Below are 19891 nucleotides of genomic sequence, written 5' to 3' on the forward strand. Positions count from 1 at the left end.
GCCTGACCTGCCTCTTGAGAAACCTTCATGCAGGTCAGGAAGCAACAGTTAGAACTAGACATGGAACAACAGACTGGTTCCAAATAGGAAAAGGAGTATGTCAAGGCTATATATTGTCACCCTGCTTATTTAACTTGTATGCAGAGTACATCATGAGAAATGCTGGGCTGGAAGAAGCAAAAGCTGGAATCAAGATTGCTGGGAGAAATCTCGATAACCTCAGATATGGAGATGACACCACCCTAATGGCAGAAAGTGAAGGTGAACTAAAGAGCCTCTTGATGCAACTGAAAAAGGAGAGTGAAAAAGTTGGCTTGAAGCTCAACATTCAGAAAACGAAGATCATGGCATCTGGTCTCATCACTTCATGGCAAATAGATGGGGAAACAGTGTCTGACTTTATATTTTTGGGCTCCAAAATCACTGCAGATGGTGATTGCAGCCATGAAATTAAAAGATGCTTACTCCTTGGAAGGAAAGTTACAACCAACCTAGACAGCATATTAAAAAGCAGAGACGGGGGGCTTCCCCCATGGTCTGGTGGTTAAGACTTCACCTTCCAGTGCGAAGGGTACAGGTTCGATTCCTGGACGGGAAGCTAAGATCCCACATGCCTCCTGGCCCAAAACCCAGAACATGAAACATAAGCAATGTTGTAACAAATTCAATAAAGTCTTTAGAAATGGTTCACATTAAAAAAATAATTATAAAAAAATAAAAAGCAGAGACGTTACTTTGTCAACAAAGGTCTGTCTAGTCAAGGCTGTGGTTTTTCCAGTGGTCATGTATGGATGTAAGAGTTGGACTATAAAGAAAGCTGAGTGCCCAAGAATTGGTGCTTTTGAACTGTGGCATTAGAGAAGACTCTTGAGAGTCCCTTGGACAACAAGGAGATCCAACCAGTCCATCCTAAAGGAGATCGGTCCTGAGTGTTCATTGGAAGCACTGATGTTGAAGTTGAGACTTTGGCCACCTGATGCGAAGAGCTGACTCATTTGAGAAGACCCTGATGCTGGGAAGGATTGAGGGCAGGAGGAGAAGGGGACGACAGAGGATGATATGGCTGGGTGGCATCACCACCTCAATGGACATGAGTTTGGGTGAACTCTGGGAGTTGGTGATGGACAGGGAGGCCTGGCGTGCTGCGGTTCACGGGGTCACAAAGAGTCGGACACACCTGAGTGACTGAACTGAGCTGACACGGCACTTGGTTTCTTCTCTCTGACTCACTTCTTTCTGTGTGACAGACTCTAGGTCTACCCGTGTCTCTGCGTGTGGCTGCGTCTCATTCCTTTCAGTGGCTGCGTAATACTCCATTGTGTGTGTGCACCGCAGTTTCCTTGTCCCTGCAGCTGCCATTGGGCGTTTAGGTTGTTTCCATGTCCTGGCTATTGTAGATAGTGCTGCAGTTAACATTGGGGTGCATGTGTCCTTTCAGATTAAGGTTTTCTCAGGGCATATGCCCAGTATTGATATTTCTCGATCATATAGTAGTTTCATGTTTAGTTTTTTAAGGGGCCTCCATAGTATTCTCCATAGTGAAAATATCAGTTTACATTCCCACCAGTTGTGTAAGAGGGCTGCCTTTTCTCCATACCCTCTGCAAACCAGTTTCACTTAGCTGGAGTGAAATGTTGGGAGAATCAGTAGTCAGACTTGAAGAAGCTTTCTTAACAAAGTAGGACAGATTATGCTATGCCCAAAAGACTGACAGTCTGCCAAGATTTGGTCAGTGACTTTTATTTAAAGGTGTTTTGCCATATGGCTTCTGCAGAAAGCCAAAGATCAGGTCTCAGATTCTAGTACATTTGCATTAATAAGTCATGTTCTTGAACTAGAGCAGGTACCACCTGTTTTTTCAGGGTGGAATTAGAATGGGCTTATGGGCAATGGGCAAAAGAACTGGCCTGGCCGTTGAGTATGTAGAGAGGGATGATTTTTTGGACAGGATAGTTGATAAAATATTTACTGACTGCAGGGCTCTGCTGTGTTTTCTCTGGCCTTTGCCAAGGAAGTCTTTCCACTAAATTAAAAAAAGAGAGAAACCCTAAAAGAGTGCTGAGTTTCAGAACATAAAAGTATGAATCCAGTTATGTAATATGGGAAGAGATTTAGAACTGTGATAGTTATTTCTTAAATTTGTTTACACAGCAATTTGATACCTGAGTCAGAGGACAGATCCTCCCACTTCATCTTAAAAGAGAAATCAAACATGACATTCCTTGGCAAAAACAAGATTCTCATAATCTCTAACAGGAAGTACTTGATTCTAGTGAGATTTCCTACCCAGCGGAGCCCTGCTTAATTCGGTGCCTTGTACCACTGTCTGTTTATGCTGTGAGAGCTGTATCTCATTTTTAAAAGGAGCGAGATAGCAACTAGAAAATAAGAAAAAGTGTGTTTTTTTTAAAGTTCAAAGATATTAAGCATTATTTTTAACCCAAATTCTTCACTTACTACTTCTTTCTAGTCAATATATGCATTCTTTAGTATTTGATAATTAAAGAGTAATCTAATGTATTTTTATTTTCATATCATTATACAGTGTTAAATGGCATGACAGGTGATCTTAGATCCATGTGATATTTTGTAGGAAATGTTTTCCTGGACTGTGAAATGTGCAAGGAACATCTATGATCTTTTTATTATTTATTGTCAAAATTATAGTGACCTAAAGAAAAGTCCCTGTGGCTCTCTCCACCCCCCTCCCCCATGATTTTAAACACCTTGAGAACCACAGTTTTGATTCTGAGAGAGAGATGGAGACATTCAGAGGGATAGACGTGATCAGGAAGAGGGCGATATGGGATGGGGCTTACCAGAGAGATGGTGTTATGTATTATTTAAACAGTGAAGACAGATGTTGCTCCTGGAAGCCAAAGTAGCACTGAATTAAGAGTCTGTTTCCTGAGGCATTTTTTGAGTCTGAAAGATTCAGAAGGAGAAGACAGAGAATATGGAATGAAAGCTGAGGGGGCTATTTCAGGGCAGAGGCAAGAGGAGGTGCCAGAGGAATACCGAGGAGTCAGGCAGGCTTTTCCAGGCAGGCTTATGAACGGGTTTGGGAGAGGCACAGAGACCGAACTAGGAAGAGAGAGTAGGGATTGTGTAACAGGATTGCCTAACTTATATGGTCTGTGCTGTGCAGTACCTCACTTTTTATTTCATCTTTGACTATCTCAGAAGGTGCAACATTTACAATGAAAAACATCCTCTTAGGAACTTAAGATCCAGGAAAGACCAAGAGAGGCATAGTAATGGAGGGGAGAAAGACTGAAGACCCGCCTTCACGCACAGTATGGTGACATTAAGTGTGCTGAGGTCTGATCGCTGGCCAGTATTGTCTCCTTAGGTTACTGTCTCAGGAAGTGTTAGCCTTTTGCCTTGGGTGGGGCCAGGAACCAGAAATAAATGAATGACTGGGTGTGGCCCCAGCTAGAGCTATGGGTCAAAGAATGAGGGGTGAGATAGAACAGGCAGTCTCCTACTTGTCCCCTAGGTTAACAGCAGCGTGCCACTGATCCACCGTCATTGATTGAGCCAGAACATCAGCTGTGTACTTGTGCAGAAAGGCTCTCAGGATCAAAGTTTGACTTTATTACTCTTGCAAAGCTTAGAATTTGGGGGCTAGGAAGTTCACTGAAGACATGGTTAGGATTCTGGGCTTTCACTACTGTAGCCTGGGTTCAGTCCCTGTTTGGGGAACTGAGATCCTGCACTGTGTGGTGTAGGCCAAAGGGAGCGGGGGAGGATTTGAGGGCTAAACAAACATTGGTTCATTTGCCCAATCGAAAAATGGGCCAAAGAATCAACAGATATTTCTCCAAAGAAGACACAGAGATGGCTAACAAACGCATGAAAAGATGCTCAACATGACTCATTATCAGAGAAATGCACATCAGCACCACAATGAGGTACCATCTCACACAGGTCAGAATGGCTGCTATCAAAAAGTCTACAAACAATAAATGCTGGAGAGGGTGCGGAGAAAAGGAAACTCTCTTACACTGTTGGTAGGAATGCAAAGTAGTACAGCCACTATGGAGAACAGTGTGGAGATTCCTTAAAAAACTGGAAATAGAACTGCCATATGACTCAGCAATCCCACTGCTGGGCATACACACTGAGGAAACAAGAATTGAAAGAGACATGTGTACCCCAATGTTCATTGTAGCACTGTGTACAATAGCCAAGACATGGAAGCAACCTAGATGTCCATTAGCAGATGAATGGATAAGAAAGCTGTGGTACATATACACAATGGAATATTACTCAGCCATTAAAAAGAATACATTTGAATCAGTTCTAATGAGGTGGATGAAACTGGAGCCTATTATACAGAGTGAAGTAAGCCAGAAAGAAAAACACCAACACAGCATACTAATGCATATATATGGAATTTAGAAAGGTGGTAGTCAAGACCTTATATGCAAGACAACAAAAGAGACACAGATGTAAAGAAGAGTCTTTTGGACTCTGTGGGAGAAGGCGAGGTTGGGATGATCTGAGAGAATAACATTGAAACATGTATATTACCATATGTGAAACAGATCCCCAGTCCAGGTTCAATGCATGAGACAGGGTGCTCGGGGCTGGTGTACTGGGATGACCCTGAGGGATGGGATGGGGAGGGAGGTGGGAGGGGCATTCAGGATGGGGAACACATGTACACCCATGGCTGATTCATGTCAATGTATGACAGAAACCACTACAATATTGTAAAGTAACTAGCCTCCAATTAAAATAAATAAATTAATTAAAAAAATAAAAATAAAAAACAGAAGTTAGGTTATTTGGAATTGGAACCTACTTTCAGTCTTGAAACCATGTGACATCAGTCTCTTGTATTGTCTGGACCAGGCGGAGATAGAGTAAAGTAAACAGGGAGCTCAAAAGCTGGAAAAGCCTATTTCCCCACTGTAAGCTGTTTGACACTTTCCCTGTGCCCAGGCAGCCTTCTTTAAAAACTGCCTGTAACTTTGAAGGAACACTTGTTTCAAAACTTCTGTCCCAAGGTAAACCACGGGAACCTCAAGCAACAGCTTTTCTTCCTGTTGGGTTTGGTTGCAATTCCTCCCTGTGGGCAGTGTCAGGCTTTCTTTGGGGGGCAACACAAAGTAGCACCTAGCATAAGGTTCAGTTCAGTCCAGTCGCTGAGTCGTGTCTGACTCTTTGTGACCCCATGAACCGCACATGCCAGAACTCCCTGTCCATCACCAACTCCCTGAGTTTACTCAAACTCATGTCCGTTGAGTCGGTGATGCCATCCAACAGTCTCATCCTCTGTTGTCCCCTTCTTCTCCCACCTTCAATCTTTTCCGACACCTGGGTCTTTTCAAATGAGTCAGTTCTTCATATCAAGTGGCCAAAGTATTGGAGTTTCAGCTTCAACATTGGTCCTTCCAATGAACACTCAGGACTGATCTCCTTTAGGATGGACTGGTTGGATCTCCTTGTTGTCCAAGGGACTCTCAAGAGTCTTCTCTAATGCCACAATTCAAAAGCACCAATTCTTGGGCACTCAGCTTTCTTTATAGTCCAACTTTCACATCCATACATGACTACTGGAAAAACCGTAGCCTTGACTAGACGGACCTTTGTTGACAAAGTAATATCTCTGCTTTTTAATATGCTGTCTAGGTTGGTTGTAACTTTCCTTCCAAGGAGTAAGCATCTTTTAATTTCATGGTTGCAGTCACCATCTGCAGTGATTTTGGAGACCCAAAAAACAAAGTCTGATGCTGTTTCCCCATCTATTTGCCATGAAGTGATGGGACCAGATGCCATGATCTTCGTTTTCTGAATGTTGAGCTTTAACCCAACTTTTTCACTCTCCTCTTTCAGTACCACTGAAAGTACTCCACTTTCTTTTGTACCGTTCTTCTGTGTATTCTTGCCACCTCTTCTTAATAACTTCTGCTTCTGTTAGGTCCATACCATTTCTGTCCTTTATTGAGCCCATCTTTGCATGAAATGTTCCCTTGGTATCTCTAATTTTCTTGAAGAGATCTCTAGTCTTTCCCATTCAATTGCTTTCCTCTATTTCTTTGCACTGATCACCGAGGAAGGCTTTCTTATCTCTCCTTGCTATTCTTTGGAACTTTGCATTCAGATGCTTATATCTTTCCTTTTCTCCTTTGTTTTTCTCTTCCCCTCTTTTTACAGCTATTTGTAAGGCCTCCTCAGACAACCATTTTGCCTTTTTCCATTTCTTTTTCTTGGGGATAGTCTTGATCCCTGCCTCCTCTACAGTGTCACGAACCTCTGTCCATAGTTCATCAGGCACTCTGTCTATCAGTTTAGACCCTTAAATCTATTTCTTACTTCCACTGTATAATCGTAAGGCATTTAATTTAGGTCATACCTGAATGGTCTAGTGATTTTCCCTATTTTCTTCAATTTAAGTCTGAATTTGACAATAAGGAGTTCATGATCTGAGGCACAGTCAGCTCCCAGTCTTGTTTTTGCTGACTATACAGAACTTCTCCATCTTTGGCTCCAAAGAATATAATTAGTCTGATTTTGGTGTTGACCATCTGGTGATGTCCGTGTGTAGAGTCTTCTCTTGTGTTGTTGGAAGAGGGTGTTTGCTACGACCAGTGCGTTCTCTTGGCAGAACTCTGTTAGCCTTTTCCCTGCTTCATTCTGTACTCCAAGGCCAAACTTGCCTGTTACTCCAGGTGTTTCCTGACTCCTACTTTTGCATTCCAGTCCCCTATGATGGAAAGGACATCTTTCTTGGGTGTTAGTTCTAAAAGGTCTTGTAGGTCTTCATAGAAGTGTTCAGCTTCAGCTTCTTCAGCATTACTGGTTGGGGCATAGGCTTAGATTATCGTGATATTGATTGGTTTGCCTTGGAAATGAACAGAGATCCTTGTGTCGCATTTGAGATTTGCATCCAAGTACTGCATTTCGGACTCTTAGTTTATTGACTATGATGGCTACGCCGTTTCTTCTAATGGATTCTTGCCCATAGAAGTAGATATAATGGCCATCCGAGTTAAATCCACCCATTCCAGTCCATTTTAGTTCACTGATCCAAAAATGCCACGGTGAGTGGCTGAGAGGAGACACCGCATGTCCAAGGGCAGAAGTGGTGGCCATGAGGAGATACCATGTGTCCAAGGTCAGAGAAACCCCAGTAAGACAGTAGGCTCTGAGAGGGCATCAGCGGCAGACAGACTGAAACCACAACCACAGAAAACTAACTAATCACTTGGACCACAGCCTTGTCTAACTCAGTGAAACCGTATGGGGCCATCCAAGACCGATGGGTCATGGTGGGGAGTTCAGACAAAACGTCGTCCACTGGAGAAGGGAATGGCAAACCACTTCACTATTCTTGCCTTGAGAACACCATGAACGGTATGAAAAGGCAAAAAGATAGGACACTGAAAGATGAACTCCCTAGGTCGGTAGGTGCCCAGTATGCTGCTGGAGAAGAGTGGAGAAATAACTCTGGAAAGGATGAAGGGATGGAGCCAAAGCGAAAACTAACACCCAGTTGTGGATGTGACTGGTGATGGAAGCAAGGTTTGATGCTGTAAAGAGCAATATTGTTTAGGAACCTAGAATGTTAGGTCCATGAATCAAGGCAAATTGGAAGTGATCAAACAGGAGATGGCAAGAGTGAACGTTGACATTTTAGCAATCAGCGAACTAAACTGGACTGGAATGGGGGAATTTAACTCAGCTGAACATAGGGTTATCCTTGTCCAAATGAATATGTAAGAAATATTACTTAAGCAGGTAAATGAGATGGGAGGGAAAGTCTCTCAGCTGTTGGCGCTACTGAAAGGATTTGTTAAACTCTTTACCTCCCTGGGGCACCGAGCCAGGGATAGTACAGAATGCATTAACAGATGTAACTTCTGCCCTTGGAGACCAAGAGCACCATTTGTGAGCTTATTCATGTGTGGAAGTTACCTCTGTTGTCATTCTCAGCTGATAATTGAGTAAACTGCGGTTGCAGGAAGGAATTAATAGTGGCGGCCAGTAGGAGGCCAGCACTGAGGGCGACTGCACCCCAGGGCTTCACCTTTGTTCTTGCCCTGCTTGTTTTTCATTGAGCTGCTGGAAGTGCTTTTTAAATACTGTGCTTGGTACAGTTGCTCCTTGTGTTTTCTGGAGGTATAAATACATTTAAAGAGATTTTTTTCCCCTCCCTCCTTTACCTCTCGGTCTTGACATATTGTGGTCTGGATTTGCACTCAGATTGGTCAAGGATTGATTCATCTTCCTCTTGGGGGCAGGTGCCTTTTAGGAGGCCTAAATGTTTTTCTTATAACTGTAAGTATGAAAGTGTGGCTAGTCCTGGACAAGGTTGGGAAGCGGAAGGAGAGGTTTCCTTTGCTGTGCCCTGCACACCTCCTGCTTCCTTAGCTGCCCCGCTCAATGTGTTGCAGTCCATTCCCCACCCCGTCAACATTTTATTTATTTTGAAATAATTTTAGATTTACAGAAAAGCTGCAGAAGTAATATGGAGTATTTTCATATACCCTTCAGCCAGCTTCCCCTAGTGTTACCGACTTACTTATTTAACCCATCAGCTCATTGATATGTGATTTCTACTGAGCATGTTCTTTTAATCTCTCCTGTCCTAGAGACCTTGGCATTCTTGGGATCCAGCCATGGCATAATTTCTTTCTCTTACTATGGAGAATCTGGCAATCTGTGAGTGGATTTTAGTGATTTAAAGTTTTTTTTAAAGATTTTTTAAAAATTAAAAAAAATTCTTTTATTTCTAATTGAAGGATAATTGCTTTACCACGTTATATTGGTTTCTCCCTTACAACAATGTGACTGATTTAAAGTTTTATCTTCTTATAAGAATTTTTACATTCTAAGACTTTTTTTTCCAGTAATAGTAGTAGTGTATCCAACGGTAGCAGTTTCTAGTGACCTGTTCACATTTCAGAGTCAGTAGAATCTAGGTGAAGGAGTCTTTCTGAATTGAGAGACTCTTGAAACTGCTGTCTGTTCATTTATTGATTCTTCCATTGTTAGCATTTATTGGCTGTCCCATAGGTGTAAATGCTGTTCTAATCTCTGGAGATACTTGAACTTCAAGATGTAGCTCTTGCCTTTAAGGAATTTATGATCTAGTGGAAAAATACATGGTTTTAAGAAAATACACAGTGGTAGAGAATCTGCCTGCAATACAGGAGACCCTGGTTCAATCCCTGGGTCAGGAAGGTCCCTTGGAGGGAAATGGCAACCCACTCCAGTATTCTTGCCTGGAGAATCTCACGGACAGAGGAGTCTGGCATGCTATGGTCCATGGTGTTGTGAGAATTGGACGCGATATATTTCTGTGGCAGAGATATATTCAGGGTATTTGGAAACACATGAAAAGAGACCCGAAACCTCACTGGCTGCGGCATCTGGAAGGAGCACTTCATTCACTGTGAAATACATATGTGCTGTTCAGTTCAGGATTATAAATAATGTGGCCTAGGTGAATCTGGGGGGCGTCAGTGCTTTGTTATCTTACAAGTGGAGAATACATCGTCTCTCTGTGAGATAGAGTTAGAATATAGTTACCAACCTGCAAATTGTGGTTATCTTTCCAGCCCTTTTTCTGTGCATATGTTTACCTTTAAAAAAACTAGAATACAGTAATTGTATAGATGCTATTTTATATCTTACTGTTTATATTTAACTATGTGTGTGTGTGTGTGTGTGTGTGTGTGTGTGTATACACACAATCTTTCCATGTCAGTAAATACACTTTCAGAAGATTGCTGTGAGAAGTTGTTATAAATCACAGGGAGCCCAGCCTGGTGCTTTGCAATGACCTAGAGGGTGGGAAGGGCGATGGGAGGGAGATGTAAGAGGGAGGTGATAAAATGTATAATCACGACTGATTTGTATTGTTGTATGACAAAAACCAACACAACATTGTAAAGCAATTTCCCCCCAACTAAAAATAAAAGCAAAAAAATAAACTTTTAACATCATGTTTTTCAATATTATGAAGAGTTTTATCACGAAAAATTTATAGCATGGCTGAAGTAATTTGACAGTTAGAACCTATGCATATTATTTAGGTTCTACTATTAGCTGATAGAGTGCCTGATGAACTATAGACAGAGGTTCGTGACATTGTACAGGAGACAGGGATCAAGACCATCCCCAAGAAAAAGAAATGCAGAAAAGAAAAATGGCTGTCTGAGGATGCCTTACAAATAGCTGTAAAAAGAAGAGAAGCAAAAAGCAAAGGAGAGAAGGAAAGATATGCCCATTTGAATGCAGAGTTCCAAAGAATAGCAAGGAGAGATAAGAAAGCCTTCCTCAGTGACCAGTGCAAAGAAATAGAGGAAAACAACAGAATGGGAAAGACTAGAGATCTCTTCAAGAAAATTAGAGATACCAAGGGAACATTTCACGCAAAGATGGGCTCAATAAAGGACAGAAATGGTATGGACCTAACAGAAGCAGAAGTTATTAAGAAGAGGTGCCAAGAATACACAGAAGAACTCTACAAAAAAGAGTGTCATGACCCAGGTAATCATGATGGTGTGATCACCAGCCTAGAGCCAGACATCCTGGAACGTGAAGTCAAGTGGGCCTTAGGAAACATCACTACGAACAAAGCTAGTGGCGGTGATGGAATTCCAGTGGAGCTCTTTCAAATCCTGAAAGATGATGCTGTGAAAGTGCTGCCCTCAATATGCCAGCAAATTTGGAAAACTCAGCAGTGGCCACAGGACTGGGAAAGGTCAGTTTTCATTCCAGTCCCAAAGGGAATGCCAAAGAATGTTCAAACTAGGGCACAGTTGCACTCACATGCGAGTAAAGTCATGCTCAAAGTTTTCCAAGCCTGGCTTCAGCAATACATGAACCGTGAACTTCCATATGTTCAAGCTAGTTTTAGAAAAGGCAGAGGAACCAGAGATCAAACTGCCAACATTGCTTTGATCATTGAAAAAAGCGAGAGAGCTCCAGAAAACATCTATTTCTGCTTTATTGACTATGCCAAAGCCTTTGACTGTGTGGATCACAATAAACTGTGGAAAATTCTGAAAGAGATGGGAATACCAGACCACCTGACCTGCCTCTTGAGAAACCTGTATGCAGGTCAGGAAGCAACAGTTAGAGCTGGATATGGAACAGACTGATTCCAAATAGGAAAAAGCATACGTCAAGGCTGTATATTGTCACCCTGCTTATTTAACTTATATGCAGAGTATATCATGAGAAATGCTGGGCTGGAAGAAGCACAAGCTGGAATCAAGATTGCTGGGAGAAATATTAATAACCTCAGATATACAGATGACACCACCCTTATGGCAGAAATCAAAGAAGAACTAAAGAGCTTCATGATGAAAGTGAAAGAGGAGAGTGAAAAAGTTGGCTTAAAACTCAACATTAAAAAGCTAAGATCATGGCATCTGGTCCCATCGCTGCATGGCAAATAGATGGGAAAACAATGCATACAGTGACAGACTTTATTTCGTTGGGCTCCAAAATCGCTGGAGATGGTGACTGCAGCCATGAAATTAAAAGACGCTTGCTCCTTGGTAGGAAAGCTATGAAAAATCTAGATAGTGTATTAAAAAACAGAGAGATTGCTTTTCCAACCAAGGTCCGTATAGTCAAAGCTGTGGTTTTTCTAGTAGTCATTTTCGGATGTGAGTGTTGGACCCTAAAGAAGTCTGCGTGCCAAAGAATTGATGCTTTTGAATTGTGCTGGAGATGACTCTTGAGAGTCCCTTGGACTGCACGGAGATCAAAGCGTTAGATCGTAAAGGAGATCAACCCTGAATATTCATTGGGAGGACTGATGCTGAAGCTGAAGCTCCAATATTTTGGCCACTTGATACAAAGAGCTGACTCATTGGAAAAGACTGAAGGTAAGAGGAGAAGGGGGTGGCAGATGATGATGGTTGGATCGCATCACTGACTCAGTGGACATGAATCTGAGCAAATTGTGGGAGACAGGGAAGAAGAAGGGAGCCTGGTGTGCTGTAGTTCATGGAGTCCCAGAGTGGGACATGATGGAACAGTTGGATTGCCTTGACGCGTTTGTTGACAGTCTGGACCATATTCATGAGGGTGTGCTTTTCGGACCCTCTGTGCTGTTCCATTAATCTACTTTGATTACTCTTGTGTTGTACCACTTTTAATAGTTGTATGTTGTATGAATGTCTATAATTGTATAGAATCAGTTTGCTTTTGTTGGGCATTTTGAAGTTTATAGTGTTTTGCTATTTAAAATCGTTTTCTTGCTAAATGAAAGAAGTCAGAGAAAGACAAATACTACATGATATTCCTTATGTGTTGAATCTAAAAAAATAAAACAAGCTAGTAAATATAACAGAAAAGAAACGGATTCACAGAACAAAACAGTAGTTACTAGTGGGGAGAGAGAAGGGTGAGGGACTGTAGGGTAGTGGGGTAAGATGTACAAACTATTACATGTAAAGTGAGCTACAAAGATATACAACACAGGGAATGTAGACAGTATTTTAAATAACTATAACTAGAGTATAACCTTTAAAAATTATGACTCATTGTACACCTGTAACTTAAGTGATATTGTATATCAGCTAAACTTCAATAAAAAATGTGATGCATATTACTTCTGTTGTTTAATCTTTGATTATTTAAGTTGCAAGTGGCAGAAGTAATTTATAAACAAAACTGAAGGCAAATGTGCACAAGTTCAACATTATTGTTCGCTTTCCATAGTGTATTCTGATTTTTCGTTCTGTGACAAGTGAGAGTGTCTGCTGTTGGCAAGAAGGTAGAGTGCTTACTGCATAGCTGTGAGAAGAATGTCCACTTAGCGTCTAAATGTCATTTATGGGTCATCTCTCTTATGTTGTCAACCAAAATTATTAGAGTAGAGAAGCAGAAAGACTAAAAGCTTAAAAAGGACTTTCTTAGAACATACCGTTCTCCATGGGTCCCATAATATGTTGTAAACATGAATTTGCATGCATGTCAAGTTACTGAAAATGAGAGGCAGATATTTGATCAGTTGTCTAAAGGCATTCACTCAATTACAAGACGGAACAGCAGTCATAACCCATGTCCTGTGTACTGTCAGATGTGAGAGGGGTTCCACCTTAAGCTTTTTCATATGGTAAACAGCAAGACTTTTAGTTGTGTAAATGACCCTCAAGGCATGTGTTCTCATTTTATGTAGGTATATAAATAAAATTGGACCACTTTGTAAAGTGTCTCTAAACTCTTTGCTCCTTTACTTGATAATTTATTCACTTACGGGAGCATGAGGTCGCTGAGTCGGACACGACTGAACGACTTCACTCTCACTTTTCACTTTCATGCATTGGAGAAGGAAATGGCAACCCACTCCAGTATTCTTGCCTAGAGAATCCTAGGGACAGGGGAGCCTGGTGGGCTGCCGTCTATGGGGTCGCACAGTCGGACGCGACTGAAGCGGCTTAGCAGCAGCAGCAGCAGTCTTTATCTTGGAGAAGGAAGTAGCAGCCCACTCCAGTATTCTTGCCTGGAGAATCCTGTGGACAGAGGAGCCTGGTGGGCTGCTGTCCATGGGGTCACACACAGTTGGACACAAGTGAAGCGACTTAGCATGCATGGATGCATTGGAGAAGGAAATGACAACCCACTCCAGTATTCTTGCCTGGAGAATCCGAGGAACGGAGGAGCCTGGTTGGCTGCCTTCTATGGCGTCGCACTGAAGCGACTTAGCAGCAGCAGCAGCAATTTGTGGGGAATAGGCCACCCTAGACATCATTTTCAGTATTTGTGATGCTTTTCTTGGGGAAGATAGATTTTAAAGGGAAAAACAGTTATTAGGGGTGAATATTTGATTTTTTCCCATGTTTTCAAAATTTTAGTTTTTTTCAAGTGGACAGAGAAGTAATTGTACATCATAATGTTTTTTAAGAGGTTTTCTTGTGTTTACAATAATAAAGGTTAATATCTGTGGTGGAAAGTCTAATGTAAAGAAAACTAGAGTCTTCATAAATTATTAAGTCAGTTCTGTAGTCTAGAATAAAAGTTTGCTACCTGCAGCTCTTGGCAAGCTAGATCTTGGCAAAACAGAAAAATAACGGACTCTATCTAGGAGAGCGTCATAGGAACTCTCTGTATGAATGGGTTCTTCAAACTTTTATATACGCTTTCTCATCTGTCAGTTATCAGAGATTTCCTTCCTGAGTCGTGTCAGGTATTTTTAGCCAAATGTGAACTCTTGTTTGTGTGAAATTTTCATCAGAAAGTGAAGCTTCCCTGATAGCTCAGTTGGTAAAGAATCTGTTTGCAAAGCAGGACACCCCGGTTTGATTTATGGGTCAGGAAGATCCGCTGGAGAAGGAAAAGGCTACCCCACACTGTAGTATTCTGGCCTGGCGAATTCCATGGACTGTATCGTCTGCAGGGTTGCAAAGTGTTAGACACGACTGAGCGACTTTCACTTCATTATCAGACTGTGGTTTAATATAAATATGTTAGAATCTTCCCTCTTTCCTCTTCTTTCCAAGGGGTGACAAGAAAGACCATAACGTAGTCAGTCAAAGCCATTTATCCTACATTCCAGCTGCAACGCGAATTACAGCTTTCAAGGACAGCCTTGTTCCCAGGGCATTGTGAACAGGGGCACGGGGCCACGCTAACCCAGCCCCTGTCCGGGTGAAACCCACCAGATGGTGTAAGGTAGATTGTTAGGTGTGGCTGTGGTGGCCTTGAGGTTTTGGCGTGTGAGTTGCAGGAGTCCTGCATGAACTTAATCTCTGGTTATTCTTGATGAGAGACACATTACTTTCCCACCGAGCCAGGGGGGTGTGCTCAGTTTTCTGTTCAGGAATCTCCCTGGGGGCAGTCAGTAGAGGTTTCCCCAGGCTGGGTGAGAGGACGGTCCCAGTTGGCTTCCGGCTGCTGTGCACAACCTCCTTCAGTATCCAATTTTGCAGTCCCCTGCCTGTTTTCCTAACGAGAGATGAGCCAGAACCTGGGACAGAACAAAAACCAAAGCCAGAACCATAAAAGTGTAAGATAAATCTCACCCTTTGGCTCTCTGATCTCATCTAATCATCCTGTTTCCAGCAGCTTTTGATAACATTGCTAGAGTCATTTTATTTATAAAGTCATTTTATGCCTTTCTCTTTTTTAAGAAAAGAAAAAAAAAGAACTGGGGGATTTGGGTGCTCATATCTTTCTAAAGTGGAAGCTGAAATTTAAGGACATTTAGTTCTCCCTCTTCCCTTTGCATTGTGACCTCCGGCATCACCGTCAAGGTGGGTTTGTGTGTGTGCGTGTGTTTGGTTTGTGACCGGTTTAGCTGTCTGATGTGGTTTTCCCCAGAGCTGACTCTTGCTGCTAATAAGCACGATCGTTTTATACGATGTCGCTGTAGTGCGGGCATGTTAAATAATTGATCGGGTGTGGCAGGTAGAGAGTGGCAAATGTGGCCCCTTTGTTGCTGTGGTAATACATTTGGTTTAAGGGAACTGTTTGTCATTTGGACTGCACGGATCTTGCCCGTGACCGTTGCCTATAGTTGAGGCAGTTGGAGAGGAAAATCAGCTTAAGAGGATGTAGCACTTTGAAACAAATGAGTATATACAGTTGTCCCTCGGTATCATGAGGGACTGGCTCCATGACCCGCCGCTGATACCAGAACCCACAGACGCTTCAGTCCCTTTAATAAAATGGCCATTGTATAGCCCGTCCTCTGAACCAGGGTTCCAGCATCCACAGATTCAACCAACTGCAAACTGATGGTGCGAAGGGCCGCCTGTGTATCAGGAGATTTGGGCTTCCCGCTGTGGAGGGACTTACTCTTTTATTAAGAGGCTCCTCCTTGGCTAATACATCAGCGTAGACGATGAGACAAGTGACAGGTCGGCTCACTTGTTAACATGGTGGGATTTGATCATCTATTGTGTGAAATGGTTATTGCGTGAGGTTTACATTCGTTTACATTCGTTATCCCTAGGAGGACTGTCTTTAAGTGAATTCGTAAGTCCTTAAAGGTAAGGGTATATTTGTGTATTCTCTCGAGAAGTGTTTGTTGAGTGTTCAGCAAGGGCCCTTAGGGTTTGGGAGTACAGTGTGAGCAAAGCAGCTGTGCTCCCTGGTCTCAGAGGTTAGACGCCGGGGACTGCTTCCGCTCACTTCTGGGTTCCGCCTTTAGCACTATCTTTTGCCTTTTAGACACCTTTCTCAATAAGTGTTTGATAGATTTTTAGAATAGTTCTTTTCTTCCTCCTTCCCAGTACAGTCTCTTCATGTGAGTTTTTCTTAAAGGTTAACACCATTTGTTAACACCATTTGTCAACAACTGACACAGATGTAAGCGAAAGCTTAAGTGATGGAAGCACACACCCTTCTGTTGATCCGTGACCTTCCTCGCCTCACCGCTTAGCTCGTGTCCTGACTCTGCCACGGTGCCAGCCGAGCCAATAGCAATCTCTTTCTGGGTATTCTATTCAGTTAGTATGACATAGGTTATCTTGCTTTCATACGTTATAATGTAATTTTTTTTTGTATTCTTGCCACATATCTTATATGAGTTAAAGCAGAAAAAAAACACTAAAAGCCAGTGGTCAAGTCCCAGCCTCCTTATTATATAGAGAAGGAATCCAACCTATAGAAATTAAAAGATGACTGGTATAAAGTGTTGTTTCCAAGAGGATGCATTAGCAAGCGCCATGCTTTCAGCTTGGAGTGACCGTGGGATGGTGAACACGAGGGCTGACTCTAGGTCTGGCTGTGAGCTGAGGCGTAATGGGTTGTGACAGTGGTTGGATAACGCAAAACCAGTGGGTGCAGCAGTTTGTTGGGTGTTTTAATGTGACACGTCAAGCAGTTGGAAGTCACTGCAGGCTTTTGAGAAAGAGCTTAACGTGAGCAAATTAACACTCAAGGGGAGACGCAAGAGATGCTGGCCGCTGCTGTGTGTCACTGGGGCTGGGGACAGGGAGGACAGTGAGGATTGACCCTGGAAGGGAGGTGTTTCCCACTTGACACATGGAAACTTGAGGCTCTTCGATTTTGACCCCAGACGCTATAATAAATACGTGACAGAAGTAGGAATCAAATTCTCAAATGACTTGTCAGCTCCATCTTTTTTGATCAGAGTTGGTTTTCCGACTCTGAATTCCGATGACTATCTTATTCTATTTTCACTTGCTGAGGGATGACTCTAGTATTATTTATCCTGTGCTTATGCTGCTGCAGCCCTAGCCCCGACTGAAATAGTTCAACATCAAAAGAAACCTCTGTGCGCTGCGTTGCTTCAGTCGTGTCCGACTCTTTACAGCCCCATGGACTGTAACCCACCAAGCTCTTCTGTCCATGGGAATTCTCAGGCAAGAATACTGGAGTGGGTTGTCATTTCCTTCTCCAGGGGATCTTCCCAACCCAGGGATTGAACCTGGGTCTCTTATGTCTCCTGCGTTGGTAGGCAGGTTATTTACCACTTGTGCCACTTGGCAAGCCAGAGTAAATAAAAGCGGAAATTTATCTAAAGGTGTCTGGTACCTTAAGGAGCTTCAGCTGAACCTGTCCTCAGACCAGGAACAGGAATGCCTGCTCAGCACTTTCTTTCTCTTCCTGAACTGGCTTTTGTTCCTTGTAGCTAAAGTGGGCTGCTTTATACCTCCTAAGTTTGTGTCCCAGTGATGGAAGCAACTAGAGAAATTCATTTAGCATTTTCTAGCATTTTCTGATTTAAATTCCTAGAGGAGAAAATGTGATGGGTTCAACCCAATCAGCAAAGGTGAGCAGGGCAGCCAGGCTCACCTAAACACCAACTTGGCTGCAGGTCTCACCCTTGAACTGGAGGATTTGGGGTCAGGGGAGAGGGCCTAGGCAGATACTCCCAACAAATTGATAACCCCTGCTTAAAGTGACCCAGATCCCTGAAATGTTATGTACCATCTGTTGGGTAAATGTTTTGAAGTTTCTTTGTGGCATAATGAGGAATTAGATCTCTTCGACCCACCTTATCCACGTAATCGTTTAAAAATAATTCAGAACCCAAGCTTTTCCTTGCAGCTGCGGTTTTGTTGCTCACTTCTGTTACTTTCCAAACCCTGCTGGAAAAAGGAACTTCGGGAGGGTGACATGGGGAGTAAAACGTTGAAGGTCTACAATACTTGAGTATAATGTCCCTGAGAATTAAAATGGGAATTTTTAGGCATTAAGAAATTTTGTTCATCATAAACCACCTGTCTTTTGACTATGTGTTTATCCTTCCCAGAGTGGTTTAGAAATGAATAACCTTGAGATGTTCATACCTCAGAGATTCTGATTTTATTTATAGGCTGCAAGAAAACACTCAGTGACATTTGTTGTGATTCACTGCTCTTCACCTTGAGCTGTTGCCTTTCAGTGCCAGGAAGGCATTGAGTCTTGTGCGCTGAGAGAATAGGCTGAAATCCATGGAGCTCGAAACAGAGGCCTGAGTGTTATCCCAGGGATTTCTCATAACATATCGGATGGACCCTCGCCAGTGGCTTCAGAGCTGAGTTTTTCTGTTCATTCCCACCCATGAGAAGTGAATCCTTTATCAAATCCGCAGCTGCTTTGAACCTTGGTCTTTTGGTGGCTGAAAGAAAAGCTCTCAGGAACAACAGTTTTCAAGCTCAGCTGAGTAGTGGTCTGAGGAAAAGTGTGCTGGTCGCTCAGTCGTGTCCAACTCTTTGTGACCCCGTAGACAAAGAGGGTGTGTAGCCCGCCAGCCTCCTCTGCCCATGGGGTTTCTCAGGCAAGAACACGGGCATGGGTAGCCGTTCCTTTCTCCAGGGGTTCTTCCCGACCCAAGGATTGGACCTGGGTCTCCCGCGTTACAGGCAGAGTCTTTACCATCTGAGCCACCAGCGACCGAGGAAAAGTAAATCTGGATAAATTACACGTTGACCTGCTGGTGTACCCCTGTCTCCCTCCTCACGTTTGGTTTGTCAGAAGTGCTTGTCTGCTGCCTGTCTTAAATATGCAGCAAACACCTCTGCTCTGTTACATACAGATTGGAGAGAGGGCCTGTAGTGGGTTGCTGTGAAATGTACACCAGGGTGTGTGCTGCAGCCGCTTGTCCATGCTGTTGAAACCTACAACTCGCATATTTAAAACAGAAACATCAAATGGAACAGATTGACTTGCAAGCCAGATAATAAAATAAACGATAAATGGAAAGGGACCCCGGTTGGAGGCCAGGCTGGAGGAGGCGGGAGTCGGGAAAGGCTTCGTGCAGTGGCTCCTGTGTGATCGATGCAGCACGTTATGTGGAATGTCATTTTCTAAGTTATGTATTCGGGTGGAGAGAGGAGGGAGGCTTTGCTCTGAGACTTTTCGGTCTTGTTTCGGTTTGTGTCTGGAGGGGGCTTGCGTAGTCTGCTTTGTGTTTTTCAATGCCATAATAAAAATTTATCCCAAACAGAAAACCAGCAGCCTTGCTCCTCATTTCAACCCTAAGAAGCATTGAAAGTATTATCCTCCCCCTCAGTGGTGGCGGAGGTGTGAGGGCTTTGGGACGTGACTTGGTGTTTCACTTCCCGGACCTTCTTGAAGGCATCTTATACCTATCATAACGGGGGCGCCCTCCCCGGGGTTGTTTCCTTGCCTGGCCTGGATCTCCGAAAGGCATCTGAAACCTTTCTTTGTCAGAGGAATTGTGTCCTTTCTCCCAGTCTGCTCAGCGAGGCCCTATGAAGCTGTCTGGTGAATGCTTCTCCGCCTCTCTCTCAGATGGATGCAGGCTCCTAACCTGTTACCTCTGCTCACAAGGAACTTCAGGTCATAGAAAGTTTGTTGTTAGATCCGAGGGAAAAAGGGAACAGCCCCCTGCAGGAAGGGGCAGGGAACTGGGCAGCCGGAGACTGGAATTAGAAGGCGTTTGGATCCCCACTGGCTCTGGAAGCCTCTGCTGAGGGGCTGTGAAGTGTCATTCTGGATGTCT

General features: G+C 43.2%; 1 protein-coding gene across 1 annotated transcript in view; it reads left to right on the plus strand.

Moving 5' to 3' along the window:
• FAM160A1 (family with sequence similarity 160 member A1) overlaps window positions 1–19891 on the plus strand; it is a 305023-nt gene that overhangs the window by 116384 nt on the left and 168748 nt on the right. The window lies entirely within an intron of this gene.

Source organism: Capra hircus, chromosome 17 (genome assembly GCF_001704415.2).
Source record: "Capra hircus breed San Clemente chromosome 17, ASM170441v1, whole genome shotgun sequence".
In the NCBI taxonomy this organism is placed as follows: Eukaryota; Metazoa; Chordata; class Mammalia; order Artiodactyla; family Bovidae; genus Capra; species Capra hircus.